We start from the raw sequence: 10713 nt of genomic DNA, 5'->3' as shown, positions 1-10713 counted from the left end.
CCAAAACACCCTGCCAACCCCCACACACACATGCACACACACACACATGCACACACAACCCCCTGCACACACACACACACATGCCACCACAACATGCACACACACACACACCATGCACACACACACAATGCACACACACACACATGCACACACACACACACACATGCACATACCCACCCCCACACACACACACACCCCACACACACACACACCCCACACACACCACACACACACACACACACACACACACACACACACAACACCCACACACACACACCACACACACACACCACACACACCACACACACACACACCACCCCACACACACCACACACATGCACATCACACATGCACACCACACCACACCACACCACACATACATCGCACACACGCACACAAGCACACACCACACACACCACGCACACACATACACACCACGCAAACACACACACACCCAAGCACACACACAAAACACCCCAAACCAACACACACACACACCACACACACACACACACACAAAACACACCCCACCACCCACGCACGTGCACACACACACACACACCACGCGCAACACACACACCACGCACACACACACACACACACACACACACGCACGCACGCATGCACGCACACACACACACACACACCCTAAACACACACACACAGACACACACTCACACACACACGCACACACACACACACCACGCGCACACACACACCACACACACCACACACACACACACACACACACACACACACACACACACACACACACACACACACACCATGCACACACACACACACCAGCACACACACACACACACACACACACACACACACACACACACACACACACACACACACACACACACACACACACACACACACACACACACACACCCACACACATGTATATGTATACAGATATATTTATATTTTTTTTATATATATACATATGTATTATCATATATATCATCATCAATAATGGCATGCTCATGTTTGAGCAGCTATGGACCTCTCCACCATCCTTCGCCACTCAACTCGATCTTGCGCTTTTCTTTCCACTTGTACCATCGACAGCCCAGAAATATCTTTGATGTTGTCGCTCAGTCTTGTCTTCGGTTTGCCTCTTCTCTGTTTCCTATCACCATATCATATATCATCATCAATAACGGTATGCTCATGTTTGAGCAGCCGTGGACCTCTCCACCATCCTTCGCCACCCAACTTGATCTTATGCTCTTCTTTCCACTTGTACCATCGACAGCCCGCAAATATCTTTGATGTTGTCGCTCAGTCTTGTCTTCGGTTTGCCTCTTCCTCTGTTTCCTATCACCATCCCTGTCAGCAAGTCTTTCTCAATACTTTTACTTCTCATCACATGACCAATAAACTTTAATTTCCTTTTGTTCAAGATGTCCAACAGCCAGTCTTTACAATTTATTTTTCTCAGCACTTCATCATTTGTCTTCTTCTCTGTCCAGCTAATACGCAGTACTCATCTGTAACACCACATTTCAAAACTATTGATCTTTTTCTTGTCTATCTACTTCAGCACCCAACACTCAGAACCATATGATGCAATTGGGGAAAACTAATGAGTTCAATAACCTCAGCTTTGTCATAAGGTAATGCTTCGGTCTTTCCAGATGTTATTGAGAGCAATTGTGGTGTTTTTGGCAATGGCAATTCTTTTTATCTCCGGTGAATCATCATATGTATTAGTTAAAACAGCTCCAAGATAAGTGAACTCTTTCACATTTTCCACAATCATTCCATTGATTGTAACTTGTTCATTGTTCATTGCCGGTTATCTTTGAATCTTCATGATCTTAGTTTTCTTGGCATTAAGAAACAAGCCAGCCTTTTCGCTTGCTTCTCTAACTTTATCTAGTAGTTGTTGTAGTTCAGTGATACTGCTGGCAACTAAAACTATATCATCGGTGTACCTTAGATTTGATATTTTGTATCCTCCAACATCTACAGTTCTTTCAAAATTCTCTTGAGCACCTCTCATAATTGTTTCAGAATATATGTTAAAGAGGTGCAGAGACAGAATGAAACCCTGTCGCACTCCTTGTTTGACTTCGAACCATTCTGTTAACCCATATGTGGTTCTTACAGTTGCTTGTTGTTGGTCATACATGGCTTTTATTAGTTGGATGATGTGTTTTGGAAACTTCATATCGTTCATGTTATTCCAGAGGATATCGTGATCAACAGTATCAAAAGCTTTCAAGTAATCGATGAAACACAGGTATAGGTCTTTTTGATGTTCTCTGTTTTTCTCTATGATCAATTTCAGATTTAGAATCTGGTTTCTGATACCTTTTCCAAGGTGAAAACCTGCTTGTTCGTTCGCAATTTCTTCTCTTAACTTCATTCTTTCAGCAATAATTTTCAACAAAATTTTGCTGCTGTGACTTATTAATGCAATTGTCCTGTTATTGTTGCATTGGAGTTCGTCACCTTTTTTAGGTATGGGAACAAAGACTGATTTTACCCAGTCTTCTGGCCATCTTCTTTTATTTTGTACAAAGTTTGTAGAAGTATTCAACACCCTTGCCAGCATTCCTGATTAGCTCTGCTGTTATTTCATCTATTCCCGGGCCCTTGTTATTCTTTAATTCCCTTATGGCTTTTATAACTTCATCTAGCACACACACCACACATTCATTGAGTCTAATTAATGATGTTGTTAGATCTTTATTCTTTTTGCATAGGTTGGAACAATATTGATTCCATCTATCTTTTGACCTCTTTTCCATCACATAAAACAAGTCCATCTTCAGTTTTGATAGTGTCCATTGTAGGTTTAAATTTTCGTGTAATGTTTCGTACTCCTTGTAGAGTTCTTTAGTTGTCTTATTGATAGAACAGTTTTCAATTCTCTGGCAATGTTCATTTAAATATTTTTCCTTATCTCGTCACAGTAATCTTTGAATTTTTGTATTTTGTTTTTTTGTAAATTACTTTTTCAACTGGATTATTGATACCCTTTGATTTTAGGCATCTTCTTGTTTCAATTTCACTTAGTGTTTTTTCAGATATCCAGGGGGAATTTGTCTTTTTCTTTTTGGCGATAGTTTCTTAAGCAGCGCTCAGCAAGAGTTCTTTTCCTTCTTCCCACAACTCATTTGGTGTTTATATCATTTTCACATTGATTGAGAACTTCAAATTTGTTTGACACTGTAATTCTGTAATTGTTATCAAGAGTTTTGTAGTCGAGCTTTATACTAAGGAGGAGGAAATGTGTGAAATCCTTAATGAGGAATTTCAGTCAGTGTTTGTTCAGGACCCATACTTTGAAATGACAAGTAACTGTACAAGTGTAAATCAGAATAATGAAAATATCACACTCAAAAAGAATGAAGTAAAGGACCTGAAACGGTTAGACAAGACTAAAGCAGAGGGACCAGATGAAATATCTAACTGGGTTCTGAGGGAATGTGTTGAAGAATTATGTACCCCATTATTGTTAACATTCCCAAATTTAGTTAGACAAGGAAAACTACCAAAAGATTAGGAATATGCCTATGTTGCACTTATATAAGAGGGGTGACAACAAAACACTCTAAATTATAGACCAGTTTTGTTTACTAGTGTGGTTCTTCTCAAGTGCCCTGTGTGGTATGTAAGCTATTAGAAAGGATAATTAGGAAATAGTGGGTTGAAGTACTTGATATCAAATAAACAATTTGGTTTTATGGAAGAACAGTCATGCATAGCAGATCTCTTCGGGTCTATGGTAGAGTTTCTGAAAAATAACAAGAGACGGCTGGGTGCATTGTGTATACTTAGACTTTAAGAAGGCATTTCATATGGTGTCTCATAAAAGACTATTGTGAATATTAGAACACTTGGGTGGAGTGAAAGGCAAACTCCTTGAATGGATGGAAGACTTTGTTCAGGAAAGACATGAGCACTGTAATTAGAGGAAAGCACTCTACATGTCGACAATAATTTAGGGTCAAACAGAAGTCCAGGTAGTCACTTGGATATGTTTGCAGATGATGGGAAATTCCGAAAAAAATAATGATGGCTCATGCCAGTGCCTCCAAAGTGACATCGAGAACTTATTAATTTGGATAAATGACAATGCTAGGGCTGATTGCCAACATGAAGAGGGAATTCAAGTATGGCCAAAGATTTGGTAAAGATCATTACAGTCATCATAAGACCTAGTCCTGAGTATGGTTCATTGGTATGGAGTCCACACTTCAAAAAGGATATAGATAAACTAGAAAGAGTTCAAAGAACAGCCACAAGATAGGCACCTGGAGAAAGACTATAGAAAATAGGACTTACTACTTAGGAAGAATGAAGGAAAAGAGGTGACATGATTATGATGTTCAAATATATTAAAGGAAGGGTGAAGTTAGACAAAGATGACTTTATCATTTTGAACACAAGAAGGACGAGAGGACACAGTAAAAAGTTAAGGTAAAAAGAGGCAAGAAAGATGTCAAGAAGTTCAGTTTCCCAAACAGAATTATTGAAACATGGAACAATCTTCCAAATAATGGGTGTGCCAAAAATGTGCATCAATTTAAAAAATTATATGATAATTATAGCAGACAGGACCATCTGAGCTTAGCTCTTCTCCCATATTGAAACAACTGGGTGAGAGCACACACACATCACAGGAACACACTTCCACACATGCACATGGCGAGGGATGGTGGAGAGGTCCACGGCTGCTCAAACATGAGCATACCGTTATTGATTGATAGGCTATATATATGTATGTAAAGATGTTATTGAGAGCAATTGTGGCATTTTTGGCAATGGTAATTATCTTTATATATATATATACATATATAAATATAAAAGTATATGCATATACACAAACATAGATATACATATATATGCATATATATTATGTATATATGTATATAAGTATATATATATAAGAGAGAGAGAGAGAGACATACACATTATATGTATTAATGAATATTTTTCTTGGTTTATATATTTGTATATATGGACACACATGTATATGTATATGTACATACACATAACTTTTCTACATTTGTCAACATGAATTTGTTTTGTCGTACTTGTATATATTAGAAATAAATGTATAATTTAATATATACCTATATATGTATGCATCACATCTATATATATAAATTTTAAAATATATATATATATATATATAAAATATATATATAGATAGATATATATAATATGTATATTTTATATATAGATATATATATATATATAATATATATATAAAATATATATATATTATATATATATATATATATTATATTAATATATTATACATTATAATTAAATATATAATAATTATACATATTATATATAACAAAAATATATACTATATATATATATATATATATTTTATATAATATATATATATTATATTATATATATATATAAAATATATTATAAAATATATATACTATATTTTATATATATATACATAGATGTGAGTGCATACATATATAGGTATATATTAAATTAACATTTATTTTAATATATACAAGTACGACAAAACAAATTCATGTTGACAAATGTAGAAAAGTTAGTGTATGTACATATACATATACATGTGTGTCCATATATACAAATATAAAAACCAAGAAAAATATTCATTAATACATAAATGTGTATGTCTCTCTCTCTCTCTCTTATATATATATACTTATATACATAAAAACATAATTTTATATGCATATATATGTATATCTATGTTTGTGTATATGCATATACTTTTATATTTATATATGTATATATATACTTAAAGATAATTACCATTGCCAAAAACGCCACAATTCCTCTCAATAACATTTTTACATACATATATATACCCTATCAATCAATAACGGTATGCTCATGTTTGAGCAGCCGTGACCTCTCCACCATCCCTCGCCATGTGAATGTGTGGAAGTGTGTTCCTGTGAGGTGGTGTGTGCTCTCACCCAGTTGTTTCAATATGGGAGAAGAGCTAAGCTCAGATGGTCCTGTCTGCTATAATTATCATATAAATTTTTTAAATTGATGCACATTTTTGGCACACCCATTATTTGGAAGTTTGTTCCATGTTTCAATAATTCTGTTGGGAACTGAACTTCTTGACATCTTTCTTGCCTCTTTTTACCTTAACTTTTTACTGTGTCCTCTCGTCCTTCTTGGTTAAAAATGATAAAGTCATCTTTGTCTAACTTCCCCCCTTCCTTTAAAAATTTTGAACATCAAAATTTCATGTCACCTCTTTTCCTTCATTCTTCCTAAGTAGTAAGTCCTATTTTCTATAGTCTTTCTCCAGGTGCCTATCTTGTGGCTGTTCTTTGAACTCTTTCTAGTTTATCTATATCCTTTTTGAAGTGTGGACTCCATACCAATGAACCATACTCAGGACTAGGTCTTATGATGACTGTAATGATCTTTACCAAAATCTTTGGCCATACTTGAATTCCCTCTTCATGTTGGCAATCAGCCCTAGCATTGTCATTTATCCAAATTAATAAGTTCTCGATGTCACTTTGGAGGCACTGGCATGAGCCATCATTATTTTTTTCGGAATTTCCCATCATCTGCAAACATATCCAAGTGACTACCTGGACTTCTGTTTGACCCTAAATCATTGTCGACATGTAGAGTGCTTTCCTCTAATTACAGTGCTCATGTCTTTCCTGAAAAAAAGTCTTCCATCCATTCAAGGAGTTTGCCTTTCACTCCACCCAAGTGTTCTAATATTCCCCAATAGTCTTTTATGAGACACCATATAAAAATGCCTTCTTAAGTCTAAGTATACACAATGCACCCAGCCGTCTCTTGTTATTTTTCAGAAACTCTACCTTTGACCCGAAGAGATCTGCTATGCATGACTGTTCTTCCATAAACCAAATTGTTTATTTGATATCAAGTATTTAAACCCCACTATTTCCTAATTACCCCTTTCTAATAGCTTACATACCACACAGGGCACTTGAGAAGAACCACCCCTGGGTAAACAAAACTGGTCTATAATTTAGAGTGTTTTGTTGTCACCCCTCTTATATAAGTGCAACATAGGCATATTCCTAATCTTTTGGTAGTTTTCCTTGTCTAACTAAATTTGGGAATGTTAACAATAATGGGGTACATAATTCTTCAACACATTCCCTCAGAACCCAGTTAGATATTTCATCTGGTCCCTCTGCTTTAGTCTTGTCTAACCGTTTCAGGTCCTTTACTTCATTCTTTTTGAGTGTGATATTTTCATTATTCTGATTTACATTTGTACAGTTACTTGTCATTTCAAAGTATGGGTCCTGAACAAACACTGACTGAAATTCCTCTTTAAGGTTTTCACACATTTCCTCCTCCTTAGTATAAAGCTCGACTACAAAACTCTTGATAACAATTACAGAATTACAGTGTCAAACAAATTTGAAGTTCTCAATCAATGTGAAAATGATATAAACACCAAATGAGTTGTGGGAAGAAGGAAAAGAACTCTTGCTGAGCGCTGCTTAAGAAACTATCGCCAAAAAGAAAAAGACAAATTCCCCCTGGATATCTGAAAAAACACTAAGTGAAATTGAAACAAGAAGATGCCTAAAATCAAAGGGTATCAATAATCCAGTTGAAAAGTAATTTAAAAAAAAAACAAAATACAAAAATTCAAAGATTACTGTGACGAGATAAGGAAAAATATTTAAATGAACATTGCCAGAGAATTGAAAACTGTTCTATCAATAAGACAACTAAAGAACTCTACAAGGAGTACGAAACATTACACGAAAATTTAAACCTACAATGGACACTATAAAAACTGAAATGGACTTGTTTTATGTGAGGGAAAAAGAGGTCAAAAATAGATGGAATCAATATTGTTCCAACCTATGCAAAAAGAATAAAGATCTAACAACATCATTAATTAGACTCAATGAATGTGTGGTGTGTGTGCTAGATGAAGTTATAAAAGCCATAAGGGAATTAAAGAATAACAAGGGCCCGGGAATAGATGAAATAACAGCAGAGCTAATCAGGAATGCTGGAAAGGGGGTTTTGAATACTTCTACAAACTTTGTACAAAATAAAAAAAGATGGCAGAAGACGGGGTTTAAAATCAGTCTTTGTTCCCATACCTAAAAAAAGGTGACGAACTCCAATGCAAATAACAGGACAATTGCATTAAAAAGCCCACAGCAGAAAAATTTTGTTGAAAATTATTGCTGAAAGAATGAAGTTAAGAGAAGAAATTGCGAACGAACAAGCAGGTTTTCACCTTGGAAAAGGTATCAGAAACCAGATTCTAAATCTGAAATTGATCATAGAGAAAAACAGAGAACACAAAAAGACCTATACCTGTGTTCATCGATTACTTGAAAGCTTTTGTACTGGGTTTATCACGATATCCTCTGGAATAACATGAACGATATGAAGTTTCCAAAACACATCATCCAACTAATAAAAGCCATGTATGACCAACAACAAGCAACTGTAAGAACCACATATGGGTTAACAGAATGGTTCGAAGTCAAACAAGGAGTGCGACAGGGTTTCATTCTGTCTCTGCACCTCTTTAACATATATTCTGAAACAATTATGAGAGGTGCTCAAGAGAATTTTGAAAGAAAATGTAGATTTTTGGAGGATACAAAAATCAAATCTAAGGTACACCGATGAATAGTTTTTGTTGCCAGCAGTATCACTGAACTACAACAAAATACTAGATAAAGTTAGAGAAGCAAGCGAAAAGGTGGCTTGTTTCTTAATGCCAAGAAAACTAAGATCATGAAGATTCAAAGATAACCGGCAATGAACAATGAAAAAAGTTACAATCAATGGAATGATTGTGGAAAATGTGAAAGAGTTCACTTATCTTGGAGCTGTTTTAACTAATACATTTTGATGATTCACCCGGGGATAAAAGAATTGCCATGCCAAAAACACCACAATTGCTCTCAATAACATCTGGAAAGACCGAAGCATTACCTTATGGACAAAGCTGAGGTTATTGAACTCATTAGTTTTCCCAATTGCATCATATGGTTCGGAGTGTTGGGTGCTGAAGTAGATAGACAAGAAAAAGATCAATAGTTTTGAAATGTGGTGTTACAGATGAGTACTGCGTATTAGCTGGACAGGAAGAAGACAAATGATGAAGTGCTAGAAAAATAAATTGTAAAGACTGGCTGTTGGACATCTTGAACAAAAGGAAATTAAAGTTTATTGGTCATGTGATGAGAAGTAAAAAGTATTGAGAAAGACTTGCTGACAGGGATGGGGATAGGAAACAGAGGAAGAGGCAAAACCCAAGACAAGAATGAGCGACAACATCAAAGATATTTGCGGGGTTTTCGATGTACAAGTGGAAAGAAGAGCATAAGATCAAGTTGGGTGGCGAAAAGGGTGGTGGGGAGGTCACGGCTGCTCAAACATGAGATACCGTTATTGATGATGATATAGATTGGTGATGGAAACAGAGAAGAGGCAAACCGAAGACAAGGGCTGACGACAACATCAAAAAATATTTCTGGGCTGTCGATGGTAAAGTGGAAAGAAAAGCGCAAGATCGAGTTGAGTGGCGAAGGATGGTGGAGAGGGCCATAGCTGCTCAAAATGAGCATGCCATTTTTGATGATGAATATATGATAATACATATGTATATATATAAAAAAAATATAAATATATCTGTATAATATACATGTTGTGTGTGTGTGTGTGTGTGTGTGTGTGTGTGGTGTGTTTTGTGTGTGTGGGGTGTGTGTGTGTGTGTGTGTGTGTGTGTTTTGTGTGTGTGCATGGTGTGTGTGGTGTGTGTGCATGGTGTGTGTGGTGTGTGTGCTTGGTGTGTGTGTGTGTGTGTGTGTGTGTGTATGTGTGTGTGTGTGTGTGTGTGGTGTGTGTGGTGGTGTGTGTGTGTGGTGTGTTTGTGGTGTGTGTGGTGTGTGTGTACGCACATGGTGGTGTGTGTACGCACATGGTGTGTGTGTACGCGCATGGGGTGTGTGTGTGTGTGCGCGCATGGTGTGTGTGTGCACGCGCATGGTGGTGTGTGCGAAACGTGGTGTGTGTGTGCGCGTGGTGTGTGTGTGTGTGTGTGTGTGTGTGTGTGTGTGTGTGTGTGTGTGTGTGTGTGTGTGTGGTGTGTGTGTGTGTGCGTGGTGTGTGTGTGTGTGTGCGTGGTGTGTGTGTGTGTGTGTGCGTGGTGTGTGTGTGTGTGTGCACGTGCGTGGTGTGCGTGTGTGTGTGTGTGTGTGTGTGTGTGTGTGGTTGTGTGTGTGTGTGTGTTGGTGCTTGTATGTGTGTGTGTGCTGGGTGTGTGTGTGCTTGGGTGTGTGTGTGTGTGTGTGTGTGTGTGTGTGTGTGTGTGTGTGTGTGTGTTGTGTTGTGTTGTGTTGTGTGTGTTTGTGTGGTTGTGTGTGTGTGGTGTGGTGTGGTGTGCATGTGTGATGTGCATGTGTGTGTGTGTGTGTGTGTGTGTGTGTGTGTGTGTGTGTGTGTGTGTGTGTGTGTGTGTGGTGTGGTGTGGTGTGTATGTGTGATGTGCATATGTGTGTGTTGTGGTATGTGTGTGTGTGTGTACGTGTGTGTGTGGTGTGATGTTTTGTGTGGGCATGGGGTGGGGTGTGTGGCTGTGTTGTGTGTGTGTGCATGTGGTGTGTGTGGAGTGTGTGTTGTGATGTTGGTGTGTGCATGTGTGTGGTTTTTGCATGTGTGTGTGTGTGATTTTGTGTGTGTGTGTGCATGTGTGTG

Source organism: Penaeus monodon, chromosome 14 (assembly GCF_015228065.2).
Source record: "Penaeus monodon isolate SGIC_2016 chromosome 14, NSTDA_Pmon_1, whole genome shotgun sequence".
NCBI lineage: Eukaryota > Metazoa > Arthropoda > Malacostraca > Decapoda > Penaeidae > Penaeus > Penaeus monodon.
This window is presented reverse-complemented; position numbering follows the sequence as displayed.